Here is a 24,350-nt window from a genome sequence, read left to right as displayed (position 1 = left end):
ATAAAAACGACCACTAAAAGCCAGCACTTTTCATAAAAACCTGGGTAAAGAGAAATGTTTTGGTTCGGACTAAAGTAGGTGCCAGTTTAGCCTCAAAAAGGCCTGCCTCACAGCTGAAGTCAGAGGCACAGAGCAGAGTTTGGGAATAGAACTTTAACTAGTGTCCTGGACGGTACGGGAGGTCCCCAGCCCTGAGCTGCTTAAGGTCTTAAAGGTCAGACAGAATCTGATTTGTACCTGTAGTCAAATGGCTAGCCAGTGCAGATCTTTCAGCACATAGATAGATAGATAGATAGATAGATAGATAGATAGATAGATAGATAGATAGATAGATAGACAGACAGACTGACTGACTGACTGACTGACTGACTGACTGACTGACTGACTGACTGACTGATTGACTGATTGACTGATTGACTGATTGACTGATTGTATTTCTATACTGCCCTCCCATATGGCTCAGGGTGGTTTATATAAATACGTAGGGATATACATTGCAATCATAATAACAACAACCGTAAGAGTGGGAACCAAGATTGAGTAACAATATTATAACAGTTAACAGTGCAATAGTAACTTTCTAAACAAGAACCCAGGAAGGTCAGTTGGGTTCAGGGCATGAGAAGTATGTCAGGGGGGCAGCAGGTGATGCTGAGTCTGTCAGCTTCAACCAAATGCCTTGTGGCGGAGCTCCCTTTTACAGGCCCTGCAGAACTGTGGAAGTTCGGGAAGGGCCCTGATCTCTTTGGGGAGCTTGTTCCAGCAGGTGGTGTCCAGGACAGAGAAGGCTCTGGCTCTTGTTGAGGCCTGACGTGCTTCTTTGGGGCCAGGGAACACCAGCCAGTTAGAGGTGGTGGAGCATAAGGCTCTTTGGGGGGTATAGGCAGAGCGGCGGTCTCTCAGATACACTGGGCCCAGACCATGTATGACCTTTATGGTGATTACCAAAACCTTAAGCTTGATCTGGAATTCAACTGGGAGCCAGTGGAGTTGTTGGAAGGCAGGCCAGATGTGGGACCTCCACGATGTATTTATGAGGATCCTGGCCATGACATTCTGGATGTAATCCAAATGATGTAATCAATGTATCCAGCCCTCTGCTGTCCTACTTTGGATAAAGTGAAATTTCTGAATATTTTCCAATGGCAGCCCCACATGAAGTACTCTATGGCAGTGATCCCCAATCCCTGGTCCGGGGACCGGTACCAGTCTGTTGATCAGTCAGTACTGGGCCGTGGCTCTGTCTAAGAAGTTAGGTGCTTCAGCCCACCAACGTCGACCCAACTTTGCAGAAGTCCAGATCACAAAGCTCCCCTTCTCCATTCTTGCTCTGACTCCATTCTTGCTCACGTCCAGGAGTGCCTTATTCCCAGGGCATCCCACACAACTCCCCGGTAACGAGGTTCCTGCCTGCTGCCTTCAGTGACCACGGCAAAAAGAAACAGAGGCCAGCTTGCTCCCCCGTCCTTCTCGTCTGTTTGCCCAATCAGAGGAGCCGTAGCGGTCACCAGCTAAGCCCGCCCCTCCGATGCCATCCAATGATGGGTCCTCTAGTAAACTACCCCCCCTCCCCAAGCCTCATTAAAATTGTCAAGCGTTGACCGGTCCCCGGTAGTAAAAAGGTTGGGGACCACTGCTCTATGGCAGTCTATGGTCAGAGCATGGATCACCATGGCCATATGATGCCTTTTGAGAAGCAGCTGCAGCTGGCCTATCCACGACATTTCATAGAAGGTACTGTGTGCCACAGAGGAGACCAGAGCCTTCTGCCAGAGCAGCACCAAGCTATGAGCCTGCTTTGTTGGCTGAGAGGGTGGTCACGCTGTGACATCTGCCACCTCACTGAGAATCAGGGTTGATTAGGCTGATCTAGCTGGCTGGTGGGTGCCCCATTTCTCCCTCACCACTCCCTATACGCCCCTCCCGAAGCTGCACTTTTGGTGGAAGAGGACATCCATCTCAGACAGGAGTGTGCCCTTCTCCTGTCAAGGGTAGACAACGGCCGTCTTCCCTGCTAGAACCACCAAGCTATAAAGCCTGCTCTGCTTGGGGAAGGAGTACAGCTCTTCAGTGCCTGGGGCTTTGTCATTGACCCCCAGCACCTCAGCCTTCCTTGTTTTGGGCTGAACTTCAGTTTATTAGCCCTCATCCATCCCCTAATAGCCTTCTCCAGGCATTTGTTCAGAACCTCCACAGGCAGACCCACCCAGCTGAAAAAGTTGCTAATGTTTTCACCAATGCATTGCTTTGAAGGTTGTGTAGAAGAGATTATCTTTTCTTTCATTCAGGGCAGAGGTGGCCCAACTGTGGCTCTCCAGATGTCCATGGACTACAATTACCATAAGCCCCTGTCATGATGGCCAGTTGGCAGGGGCTCATGTCAATTGTAGTCCATTGAAACTCAGAGAGCCACAGTTGGGCAAGCCCTGATTTAGGATGATTAAATAGAACATAGGCCAGTAATGACTGGGGAGCAGCAAGTACACTGCCTGAACTGAAATGGAAGATTGTTCAGATACGTATCCCCTGTGCAAGCACCGCGTCATGTCTGACCCTTGGGGTGATGCCCTCCAGCGTTTTCATGGCAGACTCAATACGGGGTGGTTTGCCAGTGCCTTCCCCAGTCATTACTGTATACTCCCCAGCAAGCTGGGTACTCATTTTACCGACCTCGGAAGGATGGAAGGCTGAGTCAACCTTGAGCCGGCTGCTGGGATTGAACTCTCAGCCTCATGGGCAGACAGCTTCAGACAGCATTTCTGCTGCCTTACCACCCTTCGCCACAAGAGGCTCTATTGTTCAGATACACAGAATTAATTGTGCATACAGACTGGCCCTTCATAAGTATAAATTTAGATTTAAACAAAAAAAATATCTCACCCAGCAGATTTAACTCTGTTTTTGAGGGTTCCATTAAGGTGTCAAAGGGCATATATAATAGAGAGCCCAGGATTCACTGGACTAGAACTGAACTTTAATTTCAGCCCGAGTTGTGTGACTTGAGCAAGAAAGAGAGAGGATCATACTTGGACTCTCACTGATGACACAGAGGGGGGTGCCATGGGAATGTCTCCAAGTGACAAGCAGTCATGCTGTTGCCCTTGGGCTGGGTTCTGAAATGAATGTGGTGTGGCGAATTAAACTCCCAGTGGCTTATCAGTTGCATTTTTGTCTAGCTCAAGAGTGACCCCTAGAGAAAGAGGTCTGCTAGTCTTGAAATTCCACATTACCCTCAGATGACAATAATAGAATACTGGAGAAGCCTCTTGACTGGAACTGAAGTTTACAAGCCTTTTATCTGGAAATGCGAGTAACCCTGGAAAAATTTATCCGCTAGTTTATTCTCAGTGTGGCATCCTCCCCCTTAGAATCCATTATTTTGTTAACATTGCTAAGAGCATGAGCTGCATACATGAAGTTGCCTTATTCTGAGCCAGGTCATCGGTGCAGCAGTGGCCCTTTAGGTTATCCTTTCTGAACTTTTTTACCACTGAGACACCCCTGAAACATTCTTCAGGCTTCAAGAAACCCCGGAAGTGGCGCCATTGTGCATAATATAGCTGGGAAGCATTGCTATGTACACACCCACCTAGGCCCCTAGGCACCTTCCCACCCCCTCCAGGCCCACCACTGGCCATTTGGGGAGGGGCGGGTGGGTCGACATGACCATTTATGGTCATATCACCTGATAAATGTTCAACAAATTTTAAAAATATATTAAAATTGATTAACTCCCCTCCCATTAGGAACACGCCTCCAGGGCCATCAAGAAACTCTAGGGTTTCATGCATGGGTAGTCAAACTGCGGCCCTCCAGATGTCCATGGACTGCAATTCCCATGGAATTGTAAACGCTGGCAGGGGCTCATGGGAATTGTAGTCCATGGACATCTGGAGGGCCGCAGTTTGACTACCCCTGAAACCCTGGTTGAGAAAGCCTGCTCTAAGCACTTGAGTTAGAGGCCTTTTGCATTCCTTATTGCTACCTGGTTCTTTTAATTGGAGATACCTGGGATTGAACCTGGGACCCTCTGTGTGCCATGCAGGTGCTCTTCCAGCAATGCACGGTCCCTCCTTCCTGTGACACTGGCCAGTCCCTTGGAGGCGAACGCTGGCAGGAGCTCATGGGAATTGTAGTCCACGGACATCTGGAGGGCCGCAGTTTGACTACCCTGACCTAAAGGCTGGCAGTCCCTAATCCTGTCTAATAAACCACCTTGGCGGGTTCTGTATGAATGCTGAATGTTCTCTCTCCAGATGCCTTCATGATCTTTGCACATCCCCATGTGTGACTAAGAGATAAAGACATCCAAGAAGAGAGGGAGGGATTCTACAAAAGGGCGTGTTCGTGTATGTGGACATTGTCATCTTGTCAACATCAGCTCAGAAGTGAGCGTTTTTCTGTCTGCTTCGCAGAGGGACGGACAGTAATTACTAGGTGCGGCAATCTGCCGTATCTTTAGAGCAACCACAGTGGTGACAAGCTGACATCCCCCAGAGCAAGCCTGAAGCCTGCCAGTTGGTGCCCGAGGCTAAAGCAAACTGTAGTTGAGCCAGCCGAAAAGAACAGTGATCCTAAAAATCAGCCATAAAGACTAGGGAGCAAGTGGGCTATAAAAGAAACCCATCTTTGTGGGTGTGCTGCTTTCTTAAAATTCGTGAGTCTTGCAGGGGGCAGGTGGACGTTGTCTCAGCCAGTGCAGGTTCCCAAACTCAAGCCTGTGGATACTCCCAGGCCGCTTTTAGCCAAATGGCTAGGAGGTTGCAGGGGAAAGGGTAAGCGCCCCACTCCTGCTGGGACAGTCTTGCCTGCCTGTCTCTCCCCCACCCCTCCCCGAGAAACACACTGCTATGGTTGGGAGCCTTGCGCTTGTGTTATAGGCTCCATCCTTTCATATACAATTTTCCTTTTTAAATGCAGCATTAGGGTCTCAGGTGGGCTGTACATTTCCCAAGTCGGCAGGACTCAATGTATTCCTGCATCGTTCAGATCTGGGGAAGTCCTGGAGCACATCAGCTCCCATTGGGGGAGGAATGTTGACTTCCAAATTCCAGGGATGACTCACAATATGCCGGAAAGACCACAGGATGGATGTGAGTGGGCTGTCCCTTACTAAGTTTGGCAAGAGGAGAAGGAGCGGACAGGGGAGAAGAAAAGGCCTGTTTTGTTAGATAAAGATGGAGTCCCTGGCTGAAGGATAGTAGCAAAAGGTAACAGAAGTTCAGTGGCAACTTAAATGCATTTACTGTGCAATCCAGTGCAAAATTACTCCACTCTAATCCCATTGAAATCAATGACTTTGGGCCTTGGTTAATTTTGTAGGCATCGTCACTATGGGGAGAGGAAATCACAGACTTTATAATATACTACAATACAATAGAAGATACAGAATGGTTCAGGAAAGCACTTTGATAAAGGGAAAGGACTATCAAATATGTCTTATCTTTGCTGTATGTATTGTCATACTCTCACTGCATTGTTTTCCACGTAACTAAAGCCATTTTTTCTACACAGCTTAATATAGTATGTCATATAATTTTGTCTGTCAAGTCACAGCTGACTTCTGGTAACCCCACGGGATTGTCAAGGCAAGGGGTGTTCAGCAGCGGTTTGCCATTGCATGCCTCTGCTTTGCAACTCCAGCATGATGCAGTGGTTAAGAGCGGCAGCCTCTAATCTGCAAAACTGGGCTTGATGCTCCACTCCTCCTCATGCAGCCAGGCACAGTTCTCTGAGTCCTCTTAGCCCCACCTACCTCATGGTGTCTGTTGTGGGGAGAGGAAGGGAAAGCGATTATAAGCCACTTTCAGACTCCCTCAGGCAGTGGAAAACAGCGTATTAAAACCAGCTCTTCTTCATCTTCCCCATAAAAAGATAAAGGTATCCCCTGTGCAAGCACCAAGTCATGTCTGACCCTTGGGGTGACGCCCTCTAGCGTTTTCATGGCAGACTCAATACGGGGTGGTTTGCCAGTGCCTTCCCCATCATCTTCCCCATAAAGGTAAAGGTAAAGGTATCCCCTGTGCAAGCACCGAGTCATGTCTGACCCTTGGGGTGACGCCCTCTAGCGTTTTCATGGCAGACTCAATACGGAGTGGTTTGCCAGTGCCTTCCCCAGTCATTACCGTTTACCCCCCAGCAAGCTGGGTACTCATTTTACCAACCTCGGAAGGATGGAAGGCTGAGTCAACCTTGAGCCGGCTGCTGGGATTGAACTCCCAACCTCATGGGCAAAGCTTTCAGATGGCTGCCTTACCACTCTGCGCCACAAGAGGCTCTTCCCCATATCCACATACTAATCAGGGCCAGCCCTACTTAGCTTCTAAGATCTGACGAGAGCAGGCTAGCCTGGATATTCAGGTCAGGACTCTGTAATCCTAGCCTTATTACATTGCTTATTATGGAATGTCTCATTCCGTTGACACTCTGTGATCTCAGTGAAATGGACGGAGTCTGAATAGATGAAAACAAATGAATCAAAGTGGCTTCTGTGGGGGCTGGAGCTTTATCTGAACGAGTGTTTCTGCAGGCACAGAGGACTCATGGGAAACACCTCCTCCTCTAACGAGGTAGAGGGAAACCAGGAATGCCTTTTTTGCTTTGGAGATGTGTCTGGGCCCTAAGAAACACATTGATGGGTGCTGGCCGCATCAAAGATCACTGCTCTATGTGCTCAGGAGAATCATGCGAACATGTAATTGGTAGAGGTAAAGGGCAAGGAAGTAGGCTTGGCAGATGAGCTGAGAACAGAATTTGGATGAGGAGAAACTGCTCTTGCAGGCACCTTATGGCGGGGGTGGGCAAACTGTGGCCCTCCAGATGTTCATGGACTACAATTCCCATGAGCCCCTGCCAGCGAATGCTGGCAGGGGCCCATGGGAATTGTAATCCATGGACATCTGGAGGGCCACAGTTTGCCCACCCCTGCCCTATGGGCACTAGTGAAGGACTGCGGCCTGCCCTGAGCAAAGATCTCCAAGGTTCTTCCACCTCTGATAGTTCTTCCACCTTAACATGTTTAGAAGACTGTTTTAGCTGTCCAGCTCCTAATACCTCAGACAAAGGTCCGCTTTGATTAACTAGCCATTGTTCTGAAGAATTTTGGCTCGGAAAGGCCTCCTGGGTAAATGCCACTTTGGAAATCGGGGCTGGTTTGCAAATGACTGCAAACAATGGTTTCCTTTTGCAGTTTTTCTGGAGATGTGAAGCTGTGATATCACTTCACAGGGCGGAGTCTGATGAATTGTTTCCTTGAGGTTTATGAATCACTTCTTTGGTAGCGACCTCTATAATGGACTAGAAACCAAATGCCAGCCTCAAAAATCATCCTTTCGGTTGTTACAATTACTCAGCGACAAACACTACAGTTTATTATTATCTGCTAATAATAAGCAAAAAAGCCCCTGTTTAGCGGAAAGGAGATAGATTACGACTCCCGTGTTTCATACTGACCAGCCAAGGATCCCATAAACATATCCTTAGGCTTGGGTCAGCTTCTCATGAGTTTTCCTGGTCATGGCACCAGTTATACTGAAGCAAACTCAAATCTGCCACTGACAGTATGCTGTGATTAGGGTTACCAACTTCCAGGTGGTGGCTGGAGCACTCCCAGAATTCCAGCAGGTCTCTCCAGCCTTCAGAAATCACTTCCCCTGGAGAAAATGGCTGCCTGTGGCATTATAGCTCTCTGAAGGCGCTCTCAAAGACCACCTTCCCCAGGTTTCATTCCCCAAAATTTCCAGGAATTTCCTTGCAAAGATCTGCCCACTCTAGGCATAGGGAATCACAGCTAACTTTAACAGGTAAACCTCTGTTTTTTGAATGTTTGCAAATGTGTTCATAATTTCTCCAGGGAAACTGGACTCTGTATTCTGGAGATGAGCTGTAACCTCAGAAAATACCCAGGCTCCACATTAGGACTGCGGTGGATGTTTTAAAGCAAACTGTTTTGGTCCAAAAGGGATGATGTTTTGGGAATGGGGCAAAAAGTTTCACAAAAGCCTCCCTTGCTCACCTTAGTTGCCCCCTTTTGACTTCCATGTTCCCTGCTGCCACTCGCTGCTTTTCTCCTCATTGGTAATGCTTGAGAGAGATGGCAGGAAGCATTGGCCACTCCCTGATTTTGCTTTGTGATGTCATTATAGAGCAGATCTGATTGACTACATGACATCATTGCAAAACAAAACCAGAGTGTGGGCAGGTCTCCCTGGATACACACTGACATGGTGCAGTTGGAGGGAGAAAATGGTGCTGGGGCAGCTGTGGGGCAGCATGGGAGGGGGCCAGGCCAGCATCACTGAAAGAGGTAAGGAGAGGGGGAGGTGAGAGGGAGGAGAGGGCCTGGGGGGGTGAGGAAAGGGGGAATGGGGGGAAGGAGTGTGTGTGTGTGTGTCAGAGAGGGGGGGCAAGGGACCAGGAAGGAGGTCAGGAAAGTAAGAGGTAAGAGGGAGAGAATGGGGGGGGGGAGGAATTTGTGTCTGAGAGTGTGCATTTGTGTGTGTGTGTGTCTGAGAGAAAGGGAGGGGGAAGGACCAGGGAAGAGGTCAGGGAAGTGAGAGGTAAGGGGGGAGAGGCCAAGGGGGAGTGGGGAGAGGAGTTTGTGTCTGTGTTTGAAGGGGGGAGGGGAAGGGAACAGGGAGAAGATAGCACAAGGGAAGGGGGAGAGGCTGAGGGGGGGAAAGAATTCTGTGGACCATTCCGCACCAGGATCTATGTAGCAAATTTGTTGTGGAATGAAAAAACGCCATTTTAAATAGTGGAATTTGTTGTTATGCATACCTGTCTTTGTAGTGGAATCTAGTTGCGTTTCTATCGTTTCCCATAGGTTTCCTGTCTCGGCAAAAATTACTAGCCAGGAAGCGATATTGCCGAGCTTTGTCCCGCCCCTGGCCGTCAAGCAGCCAATGGGCAGCCGCTATCATGCTCCCAAAAAGCCCCTTTCGCTTTAAGGAAGGTTTAAAACACACACACACACACACACACACACACACACACACACACACACACACGTTGCAACGAATCTGCGTTGATTCGTTGCAACGGAGAGACCCATCTAGCTAGCAGGTGGTGTTTGAGCTGCCATTTAATCATTGCTACGCTCCCCCCGAGTGAAAAAAAAAATACCCCCCCCCCGCACAGGCGCGATTTTCGGCCGAAAATAGAGTGAAAAATAAAGGGAAAATAAACCAGCAAACAGGGCTGTGTGTTGCTTGGTGCTTGGTGACTTAAAACAGCTCTGGGGAGGGACTGCAGCCAGGGAAGCCTCGCTGGGTAAATGAAGGCTCTCCGGTGCGTTAATCTCCACTCGCTCCGAGAAAAAAAAATGGCGATCGCTTCGCTGGAAGATCAGAGGAGAGAGCTAGGGGGAGGGACTTTGCAGAAACCACAACAATGGTAACGCACAGAACTTTCCCGCTAGTGTTGCAGATTGGTTGCATGAGTGTAGCGCTTTCTGGAGGGTGAATCCACTTTTTGGGATTTCCCTGAAAGCGCTACAACGAAGCGCTTTTTGCAGATCGGTTTCAGGAGTGTTGCAGATTGTCAATGACGTTGTGCATAACAGCAAAACAGTAGCGATTTCAATTTGCAACCATTGTGCAATTTTGAACGAGTGCGGAATGGCCCTGTGTGTGTGTGTGTGTGTGTGCGCGCGCGCACACACACGCACTTGCGCGTGCGTGTGACTGAGAGAGAGGGAGGGGGCCAGGACCAAAGAGCCCCAGTGCATGTATGTGTTACACATACCTTGTGAGAGTTAGACTGTCACTATTTTTTAAAAATAATAATGGAATGAGGAGGTGGGGGACAGAATTTGTAGTCTTTTAATTATGATATTTTGAATAATTATCGAAGGGATACTGTAACTTCCCAGAAATTAGCTTTGACCTCATTAATGAAGAATCATATTGACATACATACTGTTTTTTTTTTGTGTGTGCATGCTTAATGTGTTTTGTGTGGTTGGAAAAGCTGTGTCACAGAACTGATTCTCTTATTACATTTATAGACAAATAATGTGCACAGATGTTGTTTCCACAAAGCTGTACCCATTTGGCTAGCACAAGACCATCTTGGGAGGGGGGGATATAATTTCTATTCTAGTGTGTTTGGGAGGTTTGTACTCATTCAGCCCAGCCCAGTAGAGGAAAGCAGCATATGCTGTGCCACCAAAGTGCTAGAATGAAATTCACATATTTGTAGGGTTCAAAGTTTTACTCCAGTGTGCATTTTGAAGTTGAATTCAGAAGAAGAGGAGAGGGAGAAGTTGGTTCTTATATGCCGCTTTTCTCTACCAGAGTCTCAAAGTGGCTGACAGTCACCTGTAGGTGAGGCTGAGAGAACTCTGATATTACTGCTCAGTCAGAACAGCTTTATCATTGTTATGGGAAACCCAAAGTCAGCCAGCTGGCTGATTGTGGAGGAGCAAGGAATCAAAGTGGGCTTTCCAGATTAGAAGCCTCTGTTCTTAATCACTACACCAAAGTGCATCTTGATGTATTCTGTGATGTACCACACATCTTGTTGTTCTTGTTAGGTGCGAAGTCGTGTCCGACCCATTGCGACCCCATGGACAATGATCCTCCAGGCCTTCCTGTCCTCTACCATTCCCCGGAGTCCATTTAAGTTTGCACCGACTGCTTCAGGGACTCGATCCAGCCACCTCATTCTCTGTCGTCCCCTTCTTCTTTTGCCCTCGATCGCTCCCAGCATTAGGCTCTTCTCCAGGGAGTCCTTCCTTCTCATGAGGTGGCCAAAGTATTTGAGTTTCATCTTCAGGATCTGGCCTTCTAAGGAGCAGTCAGGGCTGATCTCCTCTAGGACTGACCGGTTTGTTCGCCTTGCAGTCCAAGAGACTCGCAAGAGTCTTTTCCAGCTCCAGAATTCAAAAGCTTCAATTCTTTGACGCTCGGCCTTCCTTATGGTCCAACTTTCACAGCTCTTGACTTTCAAATGTACTGAAAAGGGGCCTGTGTGTCCAGCCCCCTTGCTAGAACTCATCCTCTGTCTGCTGCCCCTCTCCTTCCGGGTGTCTTCCCTCTCTCCCTTCCTGCTTGTTTTCTGAAAACTTTGGTGTATCATTTTCTAATTATCCAGTTGGATGTTGGATGTTGAATGAATGATCATTTAAAGGGGTCATATGGCTGGCTGGTTCTTCTCTTCCCAACATTATCTCAATCACACTTTGTGTTCCGACTGCAGTTCCCGTTGAGCTCAAGGAATAGCTTTAGGATTGCTAAGTGTCTGGAGGGCGTGGACTATTGAGACATGTTTTTCAAGCAGGCCATAATAGTTTCTACAGCTGTTAACAGTTTCTAGAAGAATGACAGCATTATTTGTCGATGTTTAAAATGTGCATGACTTACATTGCACAGAAGTCAGATTGGGAGAATGTCGGAATATTTTTTTTTAATCTGAAACATGGCCAGGAAAGTCTTCAATAACTAGAAGAAATTCTTTTCAATCAACATGCGGCGCATTGTGTTGTTATAATTGCTAAAGCCCCACCATGAAAGTTGTCTTTGTGTGTGTGGATGTACAGCTTGTACTGTGTTGTGTTTTTTTATTCATTCTGCATTCTTTATTCTAATGTGTGTTCCTTTTTTCCCCTTCTAGACCAGAAAGATTGTTATTGAGCTCCTCGCAGAGCTGAAATAATGCTGTGTGTTAAAAAATGTGAACAATTTGAAAAAGTTATAAAAATTTATAAGCTGGCTTTGAGCTAGGGAAATGTCTGCATATTTTAACATAAATAGGTAATGCAAATATTTGTTCTTTGCATTCATAGATGCCCTCTGTTTTCCCAAAGTTCTGGTATTTAATTTTGATTTGCAACAAAACCAACACAAGTTCCCTTTTGTTGGATCACTGAGTTAATGGCAATGAATACGGTCCCAAAAGAGATGGTTAATGTGCCACATTAAAACGGCATTAGTTATCAGTAGCAGTTGTCTTGGAACGTGAAATCCTATGCATAGTTGCTCCAGATAACTTGTCAGGAGTAATTCTGTGTAGGGTTTGTGGAGGTCAATGGTGGCCTAGCACCAAATTAGTTCCCTGCATGAACCAAGAGTCCATCTCAGTCCACAATGTTCAAGGTTGCTTTAAGGATAGGCTTCTGGATGCCAGGGACCTGGGCCTGGAGATCCCTGGAATTAGCTCATCTTCAGACTACAGAGATCAGTTCCCCTGGAGAAAGCAGGTGCTTTGGAGGGTGGACTCAATGGCATTAAGCCCCACTGAGGTCCCTGTCCTGCTTAGACCCCATCCCCACATCTCCAGGAGTTTCCCAACCTGGCCCTGGCAACTCTACCACTTCAGGCCAGGAGGACCTGATAACCCTATCAGCAATAGGGATGCCATCCTCCAAGTAGGACCTGGGGGGCTCCCTGGAATTATGGCTCATCTCTAGACTGAAGAGATCAGTTCCCCTGGAGAAAAGGGCTGCTTTGCAGGGCAGACTCCCTAGTGTTATATTCCACTGAAGCCCCTCCCTGCCCCAAATCCCACCTGCTCCTGCTTTACCTCAAAATCTCCAGGTATTTCCTGACCGAAAATGGTAACACTAATCAGCAGTAGAGGGAAGTGTTTTTGTAACCCAATTAGCATTGTCTTTTTCTGTAATTATTCTATTTTCCAGCTCCTAACTTTCTGCTTCTTTCTTTCTACCTCAGCTGGGTGTTTTTTCCGCCTTGTAAACTGTATTTATTTGTTGAGATTTAAGTTCCATGTCATTTCCTAGTAGTGAATTTGAGTGGGCAGTATGCTCATGGCTGTAGACGTTCAGCACAAACTTTTCATGGAAAAAAAATTCCACCACAGTATAAAGGAGAACTTATCTTCATGTGTAAAAAGGAGAAGGAGATGACCAGTGGAATTGTAGTAATATATGTTGACTTCTTCAAAATGACCATTACAGTTTTGCAGTATTAATTTTACCCCTGGTCTTTGTTGTATTCTTGGAGCCTGCCTATTGGAAAATAGGGCAAAACAACGTCACGTTTCAAGTTTCTGCAACTCCCGTGAACTGCAGCCAATGAAATGAGGAAGGCAGAGGAAACTTGTAATGTTATGTCACTAGATGAGCATTTTGTCTTTCCTAAAAGTTACAAGGTAGAGCAAAAGATGTGAATCTGCTCATCATGGCAGCCACATGTCAGGCATAACATATAAATTTAGCACTGAATTCTAGGCTAAATTCACACTCGCCTCTTCAAAATCCCATGGAATACCTTAAAACAGAGCCGACTTTGGTTCTTAGCCATCTTTCCCATAAAGAAATGTATTGCTGGGACCACATCACTCTCAACATGTCCCTATGAATCCTGTTTTATTAAATGTTGGGCATTTTAGTTTAACTGTATACAGCATGTGAAATTCAGCACGCCCTTAAGATGTCCAGGTGGCCTTGAGACTGGAGTGTTGCACGTGACCCGTGATGTCATGACTGCATCAGTGCTAATCCTTGTTAGACAAAGAATGAGAATGTAATCCGACATCACAGCAAAATGCAGAATCGATTCTCAGCCGCAGTCATGGAAACGCCGTGACTTAATTCAGTAAAGTGCAAAGAGCACACTGCTTGTGTTGTATCATCTGCATAAGCTGTTGATGTTTGCAGGTTGACTGGAAAGCACCACAATGGAATTGACAGTCCCTATTTTGGTAGCCAGGGACTTTCCCTTGCTTTAATGCCTTGCCTGTGTTTGGCGTAATGGCTGTATTCAAGACATGAAATAAATCCTGGTGTCCTACTTGCAAAATCATTATGATGGATGGAAATGGGTGTGTGTGTTCAAAGGGGGTTTACATATTACAAGGCCATGGGGGGGGGGATGTTTTATGCACACAATTCCAGGGGTGGAGAGTAAGTTTTGCTCTTATCCCCAAGTGCTACATTTTTCTTAACAGGAATGCATTGTAATAATTCTCTTCTATGGACCAAGCCACAACAAAAGGAATAGGAATAGGAATACACTTGGGTGGAGCTTTGGTTCTCACCTTGTGTTTGACAGGATGAAATTTACCAGGTATGTTTTTTTCCTATTAATGTAGTTTCAGTCCCAGAGAACAGGGCTGACATCACAGACTGGTGAAATGTCCCATTTTGTTCTGGGTGCAAATTCTGTGAAAAAGCAATGGAGTCTGATAACGTTTGTTGTGTTTTTGGGTTCTTTAACTGTGCCAGTGCTATTAGCAGAAGAGAAATCTGTACTAGGCCTCTCCTTTCCCCACACAAAAGGGTTCATCATGGCTTAGAGATAGCCATGAAATATATGCAGTGGCCCCTGGATCTTATCATAATCGGTCAGTGTGTTGGGCTTCGGTCCTCGCCATTGAGAATGGCGCTCCTTGGTCAGATACAGGCAGGGTATGAAATGCAAAACCCACTCCCTAAATGACACCCTTGATGGGATGAATTTCTGGCTGCCTGACTTGGTCAAGGTCATCAGATGCTTTCACAGTTAATAATGGGTATTCTTTTTAAAATGTGGAGTATGTTACAGGAGTTAAATCCAGGCACACTGAAGATTGTGACTCGGTCATTCTCTTGGCACATGTAGCATACTGCAGCTGCCGCATGACCCCACCAGGTATAGTATCAGATCCAAAAGAACATCTAAGTTGCAAACCTTTGTCCTAAGCAGCAGCAGCAGCAGCAGCAGCAGCAGCAGCAGCAGCAGCAACAACAACAACAACAACAACAACAACAATTATTATTATTATTATTATTATTATTATTATTATTATTATTTACCTGCCCTCTCTCTGGAGACTCAGGGCAAGTTAAATCAATAAAATTTACATAGGATAAAATGGAAACTTAATACAACTGATTAATTAAAAACATTAAAGCTATTACAAAAATGTTGCTCAGTTTTTAGTATTTTACCAGAAAGGGCAGGGAAGGGTTATCAGGCCCTTAGATGGAGAGAAATTGGTGAATTTCCAGCAGGGAGGCCAGCACTTCTGGGTGTTATTTTGGACTCAGCCATAAGTTGATGGACATGCACGGTGAAGGTTAGGGAAAATACCCATACCTGATAGAACACTGTGGCTGATTGCAGTAGATCAAAGTTGGGGGGGGGGGAAGTGGAATTATACACACATTGCTCTTTGCTGTTACAACATCAGGAAGAGATGCAGCATCATTTTGGTTCCTTATCTTACATCCCCATAACATATGACTAAGAGCTGTGTGGCAGCCAACCAGATGGACTGGGCAGAAACGTCTCAGAGGTCTCATAATTAGAATTACTTTCCATCATGCCCCAAGCAAGCCAAAAAGGAAGCTTGTGATTGAGGTTGGTGGTGTTACACTAAGGTTGTACACATCTGCTAATTTCTATAAACTACAAGTCATGGAAGCAAGGAGAAAGGAGACACTTCCCCTCCATCTAAAAATAGATCACTGTGAGAGATTACAAGTTTAAATACTGTGTAAATTCAACAATATGTAACACGATACAACAAATCATAAGGAACAGCTTGCATACAAAATAAACTAGGCGTTAGTAATAACATTTTGCTTCCAAACCCCTCTGAAAGTATTCAGCCATAGCCCTGTACCTTGAAAACAGCAGTAAGGTGGTGAGTTCCATATACTCAACCAATGGGGCATCTCAGTTCTTGGGGAAGAAGTAGAGCTATTTAGCCAGTATGGTCAGTTTTCTCTTTAGTCTTCCTCTTATCCCGTTCTGTTACTGCAGTTCAAATGGCTGCTAAAGACATTTGTTTCTTAAAATCTACAGGCACTCCTATTATTTGGAGGGAATTTTAACTGCTTATTTATTGAAATGTCAATATTTTTCTGTAAACCAAGGAACACCCCCCCCTCCAGGTTTATAGAAAGAACTGTCTTGCCCTAGTCTTTAGACTTAAATATCCACAGATGGGGACACATTGCAAATCATATATACTGATGTGTTTGTAGTTATGATTTCACATTTAATTAGATTGTATGTATGATCAGATGCTTCTTATAGAAACAGGAATACAATCGCATAAAAATACTTCATGCATTCTCATCAATATCTGTTGTTTAATTTATTTGCATTGTAAACAATCTGGTGCTAATTTTGCACATAACAGGAGGCTGGATACGGAGCTATCATTGTTCCTCAGGGCCTGCAAAATGGAGCTCTTCCGCCAAGTCTTTGGTTGAGGCCAGGACAAGTAAGATCATCCACTCCCCCCCACCCGCCCCAAGTTGAGCCAGGTCATTGGGTGAGGGGTACCATCTGGTAGGGTGGGGAGCAGGGTTTTTTTGCTGCTCGTATATTTTGATTGTTCTGCGGGGGTTAATGGGGGTTTTAATGGGGTTTAACGAGAATAATTACTTTTGTAACCCGCCACAAGCAGCTAAAAATCGAAAAATAAATAAAATTAAAAAGTCTGCTGCTCCAGGGATTCTTGTGTGGCTCCTGTGTGTGTTGTAAAAGTAGTACTAAGCCTATCGGTCCCTAATTTTAGAACTGGCTTTTCTGAGTCATTTCTCCTATGTGGGAGGGGTGTGAAGACTCGCTATAGCAAAGGGGAACCACTGGTCTTAAAGTGAATGGCTACATTGCTGCAGAAAATGAATTTTAAAATAAAGGTCTGAATGGAGGCGATTGCTTTATACTACTGGGGCTACAATCCTTTGTTCAGTAACTTGGGGGCAAGTAAACGTGACCATGTTGATGGCGTCTCAATATGATCAAGGCAGGAAACAGGATAGGGTCTTGTCTGCCTAATGAATGGTGTGGATTGTGTTTGGGCCTGCTTATCTCAGTTATTTAGAAATCATGAGTCAGGCCTCAAAACTGAGGTGAAAAATGGTAGTTGGCAGTGAGGCTCTATCATTGCATTGTGTGGTGGTATGTGTGATGGATGTGGACTAGTTTGACCCTGTTTCATTTAAAGGTAAAGGTAAAGGTATCCCCTGTGCAAGCACCGAGTCATGTCTGACCCTTGGGGTGACGCCCTCTAGCGTTTTCATGGCAGATTCAATACGGGGTGGTTTGCCAGTGCCTTCCCCAGTCATAACCGTTTACCCCCCAGCAAGCTGGGTACTCATTTTCCCGACCTCGGAAGGATGGAAGGCTGAGTCAACCTTGAGCCGGCTGCTGGGATTGAACTCCCAGCCTCATGGGCAGAGCTTGCAGACAGCTGCCTTACCACTCTGCACCACAAGAGGCTCCTGTTTCATTTACCTCCATATAATTGTCAAGGTGGTTTTTGTGTTGTGTGGGTGAGTGGAGATGGGACAGGTTTTGATTGGTCCATGCCCAGTGGGATTCTGGGGTGGAGGAAGAGCACAGAGGATAGATAGGAGGGTCAACAGAAACAACCAATGTTGTTCCTCATTCCCACCTCTATTTGTGTCCACTCGCTACCGAATAAAGGTAGGAGAAGGGGTGCTGTCTCAACACAATGTGTACCATAGTCTGAGAGGAGGAGCTAATGAAGAGCCAGAAGTAAAGACAGCTCAAGAAAATGAGCCAAGCCACCTACTCAGACTGAGTCACATATATGCAGCGTGCAGTTGGCAATTAACAATGTCATTGGAAGCAGGATTACAACCTTGAAAGAGCATTAACTTCAGTGGACACAGAAGGTTGCAAGTCTGTTTAGCACAGCAATGTCAACATATTAAATTGGATCAGGCAAATATCTACATAGGTGAGAAATACTGAAACTGTGAATTTAGACTTCCCCCAACAGAGCTATTTGTTTAGAATTTAGGTTATAAGAGTGGGTAAATATGCGCAGAATATTTTGACCTGATATTTCCTCTCTGCCCTATTTTTAAAATGGGTTATTTATCTTCTTTCACTGAAAAGAAACATAATGGCTCTTCTTGGAGCTTTCTTTTTTATTTTTCAAATGTTAACAAATACAATTTCTTAGAGGGTGGACAAGATTGTATTTGTTAGAGGTAAAGTAAAATAATGATGTAACAATATCAAGGAATGTAATCCTATACTGTAATGTAAAAGATATAAGATGTTTGTGCTTTGTTCTTTTTCTTATAATCTCTCAACTGTTCTATATTAAAAAATATACATCTTAAAGTATAAAAGGACAATTTCCTTAAATACAGTTTCCTACATCCTTGGAGTTCCCCTCCCCCTTTGTATCTTGTCAGGATCTTTAAAACCATCTGTTGGACACCTTTTATAACTTGAAACAAAACCAGGGGAAAAGGGAACCTCAATGCAGACTCAAGCTTAAACAAAGAAAAGAGGTATCCATTCAAAAGAGTTGATGTTTCCAAAAAAATATTGAAATTATATTATATCTGAAGAAATATAAAGATGACATAAATCACTGAAACTCATACAAAAATAATATACAAACTGAAGGCCGTGAAAAATGGAACCTTTATAATTGAAATTAAGTTGCAAAAAAAGGGGGTTTGGCAACCAAGATTACATACAAACTGAACAATCAATAAATAAAGAAGAATTAAACTTATCCATGAAATCAGTGACAAGGAATTTTCTTGTAGCAAGAAGGCCTGATGACCAAGGCAGCCAACTGGCAGCAAGCTCATAATTCACCAGTTTGCTAGGTGCCTTTTCAAGGCGCCAGAGTCTTCCAATGGTAGAATAAAGCCAAATAATAATACATAAAAAACAGTCATACGACCTGGAAACTGCAGCTGCTAGGGTCCTTACAGGGACGTCTTGGAGGGCCCATATCAAGCCAGTGGTGTGGTAGCTGCATTGGTTTCCAGTTGTGTCCCAGATCAAGACTAAGGTTTTGGTATTAACCTTCAAGGTGATCTGTGGTCTGGGCCCCACATATCTGAGGGACCACCTATCGCCTTATGCTCCACACAAGGCCCTTTGCTCTGCGTGTGCAAACCTGTTGGTGGTCCTTGGATCATAGGAAGTGCGCCTGGCCTCAGCCAAGGCCAGGGCCTTTTCGGTCCTGGCCCTGACCTGGTGAAATGAGCTCTTGGAATAGCTAAGGGTCCTGCTGGAGCATTCACAGTTCTATGGGGCCTACAAGATGGAGCTCTTCCTTCAGGTATTTGGTTGAGGCTGCAGCAGTTATGATCTGGGGGCCTATACTCAGGTTGGCTGGAACACCAGGCCACTCCCCAGTTTTTCTTTCTGAGACATAGGTTGGGGGTTGTAGAGTGGGAGGGGTAGGGTGGGGTAAGAGTAGAATATATTTTTGCCACCAGATTGATTGTATTAGGATTACTGTGTTTTATGTGGGGTTTTATTGTGAGGGTTTTATTTTGTAACCCACCACGAGCCAGCTGTGGCAGGTAATAAATCCAATATAATTCTTATCCATTGTCCCTCTTAATATTTGTGAAACAGCCTGGGGGGGTGGAACAAGTCCGGGGTGTCGGAGTTGGAATAGGGTCAATCAGGGTGCGGCCAGCAAAGCTGGCCGCACCCTGATTGGCCCTGCCTCTACAGCTCCCTCCCTCCTTCCCACGACACTAGCCACTTTGCTCTCAGACGCCTGAGAGAGAGACACAGAGAGCCCTGCCAAACAGTAAATGAGCCCTGCTTCCCTGCTAAAAGTTAGCCCTGATTACCTGTTATGGCTCCTGCTGCGAGGGAGAGAAAGAGAGATAGAGACAGCCTTCCCAAACTGCAAACAAGCCTTGATTCCCTACTACAAACGAGTGCTGATAACTTCCTATGGCTCCTGCTGAGAGAGAGAGAGAGAGAGAGAGAGAGAGAGAGAGAGAGAGAGAGCTGCACCTGCTGGTGTCCCCTGGGTCCTAGAGCCCATTGCATTCATGGTTGCAATGGGCTTTCTTGCTAATAATAATAATAATGATACATTCTTTTATTAGAAGCAAATATTACTATAGAGTTTTGCCCCAAAGCCAGAGCTTCACCCCCCTTATGTCTCTGATGTGCTGACATCACTTCTGGGTGACATCATCACATCACAGAACTCTTCCCTCTCCCAGAAAGTGCCCCCCCATCTCCTGTCAGAAGCGCCAATGGATCGGGGAGACTGGAATCTCTGTACCCCTCCAAATACTCAGTCTTAATTCTTCTACTGTAAAAATACTGCAGAGGCATTAATAACAAAATCTGGGCAAATTTTATTCACAAGAGGTTCATCTAGGCTTGCCTGTTTCTTTGCAGGCTGAGGATAAACACAGTCTGGATCTCAGTAGTTTAGCTTAGCTCTCTGCAGCAATAGTGAAAATGAAAGCAGGCATCTTGTAAAACAGCTAAAAGCAGAACAAGGCCTGCAGAAGAGTGTTAGAGATTCTGGTGATACACCTACATGTCTGGCACTCAGCTTGATCTGGCATATTTTTGGTATATAAATGAAAAAATCCAAATAACCTTTTTCACCTCCTGTCCACGTTCTGATGACAATAAACATGCACACACATCGCAAATCATTGCTAGAAGAATAGCAGATGGATGTATTGATAGACTCCACGGGGCAGTACTGTAGAGCACTGGTCCCCAACCTCCGGGGTTCTGGGCTGCAAGAGCCTCGGCAGCGGGCTGTGGCTCCCTCCCCCCGCAGCAAGAAGCTCGCCAGGCTGTGAGCAAATCGGCTGCCGAAGCGGCTGATTAGCTTGTGGCCCGGCAAGCTTCTTGCTGTGGGAGGGGGGGGAGAGGGAAGTGTGGCCGCCGGCATGCTGCCGGTGCAAACGCGCATGCGAGAACCTTCCGTGCATGTGCATTTGCGTCCGATGGGGGCGCAAATGCACACGTGTGGCAGTTTCACGCATGAACACATGCGCAGAGCCATCACGCATGCGCATTTGTGCCCCACCGGTAGCGCAAACGTGCATGCACTGCAGGTCCACGCCTGTGCATTTGCGCGGGCCCCAGGTTGCCCTCTCCGCCACCCCTTGGCAGTTGTCCGCAACGTGAAAAAGGTTGCAGACCGCTGCTGTAGAGGGCTGCCAACTCTGGGTTGGGAAATGCCTGGATACTTTGAGGGTGGATCTGGGAGTGGGTGGGATTTGAGGCAGGGAGGTTCCACCCTCCAAAAAAGCCATTTTCTCCTAGGGAACTGCTTTCTGTTGGCTAAAGACGAGCTATAATTCTAGGCGATCCCAGATTTCACCTGGGGACTGGCATCCCTAATTCTGTATTTAGTTAAAGGCATGTCAAATTAAAGTTGATCACATTAGAGAGATTTCAATCAAACTCTGGAGAAAGTAGGGGAGAGAGGGGAGTGTTCAGTTGTGGCAGCAAGTTATATCCATGCCAAGTTGCAGTTTAATTACAGCTTGTTCAGACATCTGAATGTCGCCTCTCTCTCTTTTTCACACACACTGCCTAACCTACCTCATAGGGTTGTTTTGTGGATAAAATGAGAAAGAGAGAACTATAAATGACACACCTAGAGTGTTTTGCAGGAAGCCAAGATAAAATGTAATGGACTTCACACATCTGTTATAGAAAGCAATTGCTACCCTGTCAGCTCAGGCTCACAAATGTTTTATTTATTTATTTATTTATTTATTTATTTATTTATTTATTTATTTATTTATTTATTTATTTATTTATTTATTTATTTATTTATACAGCCCTTCCCTACGGCTCTGGGCGGGTTTCAGAAAACATTTCAGAACATTTACATGGAACAGTATCACTATCAATATAACAATATAACAACAATAACATACCAACTAGAACTAGAACAGTATTTCGACAACAATAACTTTGACACACCCTTGGTATGTTCGACCTCTCATTCTGGGGTGGGAGGGACCTGTAGATGTTGTGGGTCAATTATTTATTTGTTGATGAGTTTTCAGCATGACTGTAGTGATAGAATCTGCTCTTTAAAGACATTCTGATACATTCAACAGAGTTAAGAAATTGGTTATTTGTTGATGTGTCCTACAATCATGACCTAACCTTGTTCTAGACTGCAGCTCAGAAAGTACCCTACAAGGTGTTTTTGTTGCTGTTTTTGCTGAAGTTGCTCAAAGCCATCCCTCATTTTGATAATCTGCTTCTTGACCCAGATATATTACAGGGATTCAGAGTTTCTTTCTTGATGCACATCCACTTTTATTTATTTGCTTGTTTATTTTGTGCAACAAAATGTTTGTGCATGCACACTTCCTCAGATGTGCCTGCACACGAAAGCTCATGCCTTGAATATATCTTGCTGGTCTTAAAGGTGCCTTCAGACTAAAATTTTGTTCTGCTACTTCGGACCAACACGGCTACCCACTGGAACTTATCAGTTGCCTTATTTATGGAGCTTGCAATATAAATACAATACATATTGTAATCCGTTTACATAAAACAAAAAAAATACATAAAATCAACATTTAAAATAACATTTTAGGACTACTTTAATCACATGCGAGTTTTCATTGTCATAATGTTCCACTGCTTTCTCTGAGTAACAAAGGTGTTGTTGATAACTGGCCTCTGTCTTGTCCAGTCATCTTATCCCTTAAAATAAAATAGTAAAAACTATAAACTTTTTTTTTCAAATGATAGCAAAGAGAGAGGGTTGCTGATGTCATAGGTAAGAGTCAATTGGGACCTTCCACAGACAGCTTTTCCATACTTCAAAGTAACCACACTGGAAACTTTGCAGAAGTGGCTTTTCAATACTTAGCCCTGGATGTGGGGAAATGTTTGTACTGAAGGCAATGAAAACACTTTCAAATTTCCCCCACTTCTCTACAAAATGTACATTTTTCTTTATTATAGTATTGATTTAATGAATTAATTTATACTCCATTTTTCTCCCCACATGGGACCCAAGAGACTGTAATCTGTAATTTATTTCCCCTGATATGACTATTAGTAGGTGGCTGCTGAAACTGTCAAGTGGCACTTTTGGAGTGACCTTTAGATTGTCTCACCCATTTATCTGTAGATCTCCAGTTTCCTGATCTGGCTATCACCTAAGTAGGAATGAAAAGAACAAATATCTTGATATGGAAATCAGTGTGGGAGGGAAGACACTAATTTTGTAAGTAAACCTTTTTGTAAACTATTTAAGATCATGCAGTAATGTAGGTGCTGCATTAAAAGATTAAAACTTCTACCTGCCGATTAAATTTTGCCCCTGATTCAATACTGGAGATGCAAAGAAGCAATTCCTCTGAATGTGTTGACGCCATCCTTGTTGCTCTAAATTTGAATTTTAAAAAATCTTCAAGAAATTATTTCCTTATGGGAATTTCCTACAATTATCAGGTGATAATATCACAACGTAGACCTTTTATGCATATGTGTTTTCCCTCACTTTCACCACATATGTCTATTGGATTCTCTTTGTCATTCTGCATTGATTTTTCTTACTTCAGTGTTCAGTTCACTTCCTGGTCACTGTTTCCCTGGGTTTTCTGAGAGTTCTTTTGTGCTGATTTCCCACTAAATTTGCTTCCAAGCTGAAGGTAATTTAAAATCATACAGGTTCTCTCTGTTTTCTCCTCCTCCACACTCACATCCTCAAAATTCACTCCCCACCCACACTGAGGTTGTTCTGCTCACTCTGCACTTTCTACCATCCACCCCTTCATCAATATACAATTTTCCTTTTCCCTCATTACATTTTTTTTGACGAGTGGCATGAGCCCAACAATATGAGACCACCTCGAGTCTCTGATTGCAGAATTTTCTAAAATAATTTTATTGATTTTCATAGGTTATAGCAAAGAGGAAAAAGAAAAAAGTATTTTGAAACAAGTTACATCATAAAAGAAATTTAACATTTTTGCCCAGTGTCAGTTCTAACTCACATATCTGTATATCTATTGTTTAAAGGTAAAGGTATCCCCTGTGCAAGCACCGAGTCATGTCTGACCCTTGGGGTGATGCCCTCTAGCGTTTTCATGGCAGACTCAATACGGGGTGGTTTGCCAGTGCCTTCCCCAGTCATTACCGTTTAGCATCTATTGTTTACATGTTAATAAAATTCAAACAATAGTTCCGATGTTGTTTAAATTCTTCAGTTGGTCTTCTATTAACTAAATTCGTTTTGCCATTTTGCACAATTTTCCCATCTTGTCTAACCATGCTGACATGGTTAATGGGATCTGATTTTTCCAACTTTGTGCCACTAACAGTCAAGCAGCCGTGGTAGCATGAAAAAACAGTTCTCTTGCCTCCTTAGGGACTGTCCGGTATTATACTCAATAGCATATATTCTGAGTACAACAGAAACTTACAGTCCAGCATTTTTCAGTCATCTTATGTATATTAATCCAGTATTTTTTGCTCTTTTCACATCTCTATCACATGTGCTAAAATGAACCCAGTGCATCATTGCACCTGCAACATTTTCCATCATACTTTTGACATTTTAGAAATTTCCTTTGGAGTAATATGCGGCCTATAAAACAATTTTCTCTGACATTTTGTTAGTTTGACATTTTTGGACCATAATTG

The 24,350-nt window shown here is 44.7% G+C and overlaps 1 long non-coding RNA gene across 2 annotated transcripts in view; it reads left to right on the top strand.

Annotated features, from left to right (window-relative positions):
* Positions 1-24,350, top strand: part of LOC143843918 (uncharacterized) — a 243,126-nt gene that overhangs the window by 129,456 nt on the left and 89,320 nt on the right. Inside the window, exon 1 of one of the 2 annotated variants that reach the window (XR_013233740.1) lies at positions 8,227-8,305. The exons of the other annotated variant lie outside the window; for it this stretch is intronic. This is a non-coding gene — a long non-coding RNA (uncharacterized LOC143843918). Of the gene's footprint in view, positions 1-8,226; positions 8,306-24,350 lie in introns of those variants that run through there. 2 annotated transcript variants of the gene reach the window in all.

The sequence above is a fragment of the Paroedura picta genome, chromosome 8, assembly GCF_049243985.1.
Source record: "Paroedura picta isolate Pp20150507F chromosome 8, Ppicta_v3.0, whole genome shotgun sequence".
Taxonomy (NCBI): domain Eukaryota; kingdom Metazoa; phylum Chordata; class Lepidosauria; order Squamata; family Gekkonidae; genus Paroedura; species Paroedura picta.
This window is presented reverse-complemented; position numbering and strand designations above follow the sequence as displayed.